This window comes from Cebus imitator, unplaced genomic scaffold (genome assembly GCF_001604975.1).
Source record: "Cebus imitator isolate Cc_AM_T3 unplaced genomic scaffold, Cebus_imitator-1.0 Scaffold264, whole genome shotgun sequence".
NCBI classification, from domain to species: Eukaryota; Metazoa; Chordata; class Mammalia; order Primates; family Cebidae; genus Cebus; species Cebus imitator.
The window spans coordinates 2,288,144-2,294,143 of NW_016107579.1; the positions used below are offsets into that span (position 1 = coordinate 2,288,144).

Sequence of the window (6,000 nt, forward strand, 5' to 3'; positions counted from 1 at the left end):
CACACATATGGGAACAGGAACAAGCAGTTACCCCAGCCCAGCTACTGAGCAGGTGCCAAGATTTGGTGTCTGCAGAGATCCCTCTGCCATCCTGTGTGAACATGGTGCCCTGCGCCTCAAGGGTGCCAGGCATGGCCTGGGAACTGTGGCAGAATCAGAAGGATCCCAAAGGCCGCTTGATGTTAGGGGTCTCCGGGGAACCAGGGCTGGACTCTAGAGGACCACTGTGGAGCACAGAGGGGCTGGGACTCCTGGGCAAGCTCGTGGATCCATGGAGGGAGCTGGTAGAACCCCCATCTCATACTGTGATCTGCCTGGCCATCTCCCTCCTCTGCAGTGGGGAGGAGGAGGCAGAGAAGGGGTGGGCACAGGTCATGAAAGAAACATTGATTTTATTCAAATATTGGTTTGTAAAAAGCTTGGCCATTACAACTAATGGCTAAGGTAAGCCATCACTGTCATGTTTAAACAGAAGCATATTTTGGACTAGAGATGAGATCAGGTCCATAACAATTTGGAAGAGAAAATGCAACAACATTTCCTGACTTCTAGTTAAACATGGCAAACTGAACTCATACATTTAACCCTACTTCCCCTGAAGCTCCTCTAAAATGATAACAAAGAAATAGAAATGGTAAAAGCCCGCAAGGACAAAGACTGAGAAGGAAGGGCAGAGTGGAGGAGAGACTGCCACACGCTTAGGAACACAGACGGCTGGCAGAGGAGCGGCAGCTGACGTTCCGAGCAGAGGAAGCTGCAACAGAAGTGCTGTCTGGGCAATGACGCTGGGGAAATACCCAAGGAGGCCCTAGGGCCAGGGCACCCAGTACCCAGGAGGCAGGAGGCAGGGTGGGGCTGGGGCCGTACAATGGTTTGAAGTCTGGATAAGAAACAGATAACCACCCCAGGCAGCCAGCACTACCCTCAGGAGACCAAATAGTTAGCTGCATGTCCCCGACAGAGTTTCTTCTCTGGGAAAACTGAGCCAAGGAAAACAGGGCTGCAGCCCAGCAGAGGGCTAGAACGGGTGCTCCGCCGAGCAGGAATGGAGTGATGGTCTATACCAGCGCTCAAGGTGGCTCCTGAGGACCTGGTATGTGGCTGGTCCCTACTGAGTTGTGCACTAAGTGCAAGACAGATACTAGATTTTGAAGGCAAATAAAAGAAAGTAAAATATGAGGCCGGGCGTGGTGGCTCACACCTGTAATCCCAGCACTTTGGGAGGCTGAGGCAGGTGGATCACCTGAGGTCAGGAGTTCAAGAGACCAGCCTGGCCAACATGGTGAAACCCGATCTCTACTAAAAATACAAAAATCAGTCAGGCATGGTGGCGGGCACCTATAATCCCAGCTACTCAGGAGGCTGAGGTGGGAGAATCGCTTGAACCCAGGAGGCAGAGGTTGCAGCTAGTCAAGACTGTACCACTGCACTCCAGCCTGGGTGACAAGAGAGAAAATCTGCCTCCAAAAAAAAAAAAAAAGTAAAATTTATCATTTCCAAATTTTATATTAATTATACATTGAAATGATACTATTATGGTTACCTTGGGTTAAACAGAATAGATTATTAAAACAAATATCACCTGTTTCATTTTACTGTGTGGACTGTGGCTACTAGAAAATTTTAAGCTAGATGTATGGCTCAGATTCTTTTTTATTTTTAAGCATAAACACTTAAATCAGATTCTGTTTTTTAACGGACATGATCATGCTGAATGGTAAAAGCCCCAGCCCCTGGCCACTTAGTTTTCAGGCCTCTACGAACAGGCTTCTACCCCTACCCCAGCCCTCTACCCTCTGCCCGCCTCCTTGCCACTGCAGGCTGGAGATTAAAGGATTCTCTAGAGGAACTGAACAGTCCCAGACAAAGGGCCTATAGATAGCCATGGGGGGGACCCCCCAACACTTCCAGCCCAGTGTCCCTAGAGAGACAAACCCCACACCCCCGACAGCCTTTAGCTGGCTCTGAAGTGATTCATTCTTAAATAGGAGCAGACAGCCAAGGTCACCAACATCTTATTACATAAAAGACGAAGACCAAAACAATCAGAGAAAAGGAACTCAGAGGAAACAGACCATACAGGAAGCAGAAGGAACTCGAACAAAACAACTCTAAGGAACGCTGTCGGAGAGATAAAAGGTCGCATCTACAAACACAAACAGGATCAGAGAACAAGAAAGGGGGCTTAGGAACTGCACATAGGATAACCAAACTTAAAAATGCAATAGATGGACTGGAAGATAAAGATTAGGAATCTCTCAGAAAGCAGAATAAAAAACAGTAGAATGAAAAGTAGGAAAAAGAAATTAGAACATTAGAGGTTATTCCAAGATGTACATCACTAGACTAGAGGGAGTTTCAGAAAAGAGAGGATAGAAAACAGAAGGAAAGAAACAATTAAGTAGATAACATAAGAACATTTTCCAGAAATAAAAGACATGAATTTTCAGATGAAAGGGACACCAGGATGCCAGGGAAAAGGATGAAAAAAGACCTTCATCTCCTGTGACGTTTCAGAACACAGAGAGAAGATCCTGCAGCTTATGTGGAGAGGAGGGAAAAAGTGGAAGCAAACTGGCATGGCACTTCCCATAACACGGATGCCAAAACACATGACACTCAAAATTCTGGGGAAAATGAATTTTCAACTTGTTTGTTTTTGTTTTTTGTTTTTTGAGACAAAGTCTCACTCTGTCGCCCAGGCTGGAGTGCAGTGGCACCATCTCAGCTCACTGCAACCTCCACCTCCCGGGTTCAAGTGATTCTCCTGCCTCAGCCTCTCCAGTAGCTGGGATTACAGTCACGTGCCACCACGCCCAGCTAATTAGTAGAGACAGGGATTCACCATGTTTGCCAAGTTGGTCTCGAACTCCCGACCTCAAGTGATCTGCCCTCCTCAGCCTCCCAAGGTGCTGGGATTACAGGTGTGAACCACCGTGCCTGGCCTTCAACATGTTTTATGTCCAGCAAAGCAATTAATTTGGTGTGAAAGTTGAACAAAGGTATCTTCAGACATGCAATACAAAAATATGTTCCTTTCAGGTGGTCTTGGTTACACAGATACTGGAGGATGTGCTCCCACACAACTAGAGGGTAAACCAAAGACAGGGAGACGAGAAAGAAAGGAAACAGGATTTGTGGAAGAAGGTGAAAGCTAAGGGAGCTGAGTGAGCTGGAGAACAACCAGCTCAAGTCAAGCAGGAAGGCAGAAAGCTCTAGAAAAAACACTGGCAAGTATACCAGGTTGAATAGTGTCCCCCCAAAATTCATGTCAACCCAGAACCTCACAATGTAACCTTACTTGGAAATAGGGTCTTTGCAGATATAATTGGTTAAGATAAAGTCATAATGGAATAGGGTGGGCTCCTACTCCAATATGACTGGCATCCTTATAAGAAGGCCATGAGAGATACATAGACAGAGAATACACAGAGGAAGAAGTCCACGTAAAGACATATGCAGGAATGGAACGGATGCAACCACAAGCCAAGGAATGCCAAGCATTGCCAGTCACCACCAGAAGCTAGGGAAAGAGATATGGGACTGATCCTCCATCAGGGCCTCCAGAAGAAACCAACCGTGCCGACCCTTTGATTTCAGACTTCTGGCCTCCAGAACTGTGAGGGAGTAAACTTTTGTTGTTTTGAGCCACCAAGTTTGTGGCAAATTTGTTAAGGTAGCCTTAGGAACTAATATAGCAGAAAACAAACAAACAAATAGGAACTGATAGATTTTATATTGCATTTGATGATTTGGAAAATAAACAGCATTGGAAAGTTTTCCAGAGAATTTGAGAGAATTGATGCTAGCAATATATGAAAAAAAAAAAAAAAAAAAAAAAAAAAAAAAAAAAAAAAAAAAAAAATAAAAAAAAAAAAAAAAGCAAATGAGAAATGATTCCAGGAAAATAAAAAGTTAAATAAGATTGAAAGTAAAACTGTTGGCTGGGTGTGGTGGCTCACGCCTGTAATCCCAGCACTTTGGGAGGCCAAGGCGGGTGGATCACGAGGTCAAGAGATCAAGACCAACCTGGCCAACATGGTGAAACCCCATCTCTACTAAAAAATACAAAAATTAGCTGAGTGTGGTGGCATGCACCTGTAGTCCCAGCTACTAGGGAGGTTGAGGCAGGAGAATTGCTTGAACCCAGGAGGCAGAGATTGCAGTGAGCTGAGATTGTGCCACTGTACTCCAGCCTGGCGCCTGGTGACAGAGCAAGACTCTGTCTCAAAAAAAAAAAAAAGAAAAGAAAAGAAAAACTATTGTACACCACTTGTCTCAGTATAAAACACTATTTACATAGATATAATAATGTATACACTGAATCTGATTTAACCAAAAATGATGAGAAACTATAATGGCAGAATGGAGGTAGAGGACTAAGAATTTTATATTCTTGGTTGGGCGCGATGCCTCGTGGCTATAATCCCAGCACTTTGGGAGGCTGATGCAGGAGGATCACTTGAGCCCAGGAGTTCAAGACCAACCTGGGAAACATGGCAAGACCCTCTCTCTACAATAAATATAAAAAATCAGCCAGATGTGGTGGCATGCACCTGTAGTCCTAGCTACTTGGGAGGCTGAGGCAGAAGGATCGCTTGAGCCCAGGAGCTAGAGGTTGCAGTGAGCTATGATTGCATCACTGCACTCCAGCCTGGGCAAGAGAGTGAGATCCTGTCTCAGAAAAAAAAAAAAAAAAAGAATTTTATATTCTTATTTTCCATCAAAAGGAGTCAATAACTAATGCTTCAAACAGACAAATCAGGACATAGTAGTGTATTGCTTAGAAACACAAGAGTAAATCTTAGGAGGAACAAGTTAAGAAAGTGAAAGGGCATTAACTCTGGGGCCTGAGCTCAGGAATAAGAAGTGAAGGTGGGAGACAGCTTTTGTTTATTATAAAACTTGTGGTCTTTTGTTTAATTGTTTAAACCAAGTACATGAATGACTTTGATAAAAATAACAACTAAAAATATATCTTGGGCTGGGTGTGATAGCTCATGCCTATAATCCCAGCACTTTGGGGGGCTGAGGAGGGAGGATCACTTAAGGCCAGGAGTTCAAGACTAGCCTGGGAAACATAGTGAGACATTGTCTCTACAAAAAATATAAATAAATAAATAAGTAAAAGAAAATAAATTAGCTAGATATGGTGGTGCACAGCCATTTAGGAGGCTGAGGCAGAAGGATCATTTGAGCCCAGGAGGTTGAGGCTACAGAGTGCACGGCTGCACTCCAGCCTGGGTGACAGAGACCCTCTCTTGGGGGGGAAAAAAAAAAAGTCACCTCAATTCTTGAGGCACTAGTTCATTATTTTCCATCCTTAGTGGCAAGTTGGTGGGAAAATTTGAAAAAACTGTAATGGTTTAAATCGGTAGCTCTGTGTGGTCCCTGGACCCGCAGCACGAGCATCACCTAGGAATGTGACAGAAATGCAGAGTCTCGGGCCCCACCCTAGACCCACTGCCTCGGAGTCTCTGGGCGGGAAGTGCGGCAAGCTGGGTTTGGCAGACCCTCACCCATGCTGACACGGAACCACCGGCAACAGCCGCTCACTCTCACTCGATGAGTGGGAGCCTGGGTCATCTACGCAGCCTGTGCTATCACTCTTTTCTGGGCACAGACTCACACCTCAGCTGCTCTGAAAACATCAAAGCTTTGGGTAAGTGTTAAAAACCTTAAAGGTGCTCACTCCTTTTCACTCAGGAATCCATATCCTGGGATTCTGTATCACATACAGAAAACACTGCCCATAAAGTTATTCATCACTGTGCTATTTATAATAGTGAGACAACCTAAGTCTCCAAACAATAGGTATGTGATTAAATACATCTATATTACATCTATCCATCTATATGGTATTTTAAAATATTTATGAAAGATTTGAGGGTCTGGGTGCAGTGGTTCACGCCTGTAATCCCAGCACTTTGGTAGGCTGAGGTAGGCAGATCACCTGAGCTCAGAAGTTCAAGACCAGCCTGACCAACATGGAGAAACTCC

At 44.8% G+C, this 6,000-nt stretch overlaps 1 protein-coding gene across 2 annotated transcripts in view; it reads right to left on the reverse strand.

Annotated features, from left to right (window-relative positions):
* SCTR (secretin receptor) overlaps nucleotides 1–6,000 on the reverse strand; it is an 81,213-nt gene that overhangs the window by 14,510 nt on the left and 60,703 nt on the right. The window lies entirely within an intron of this gene.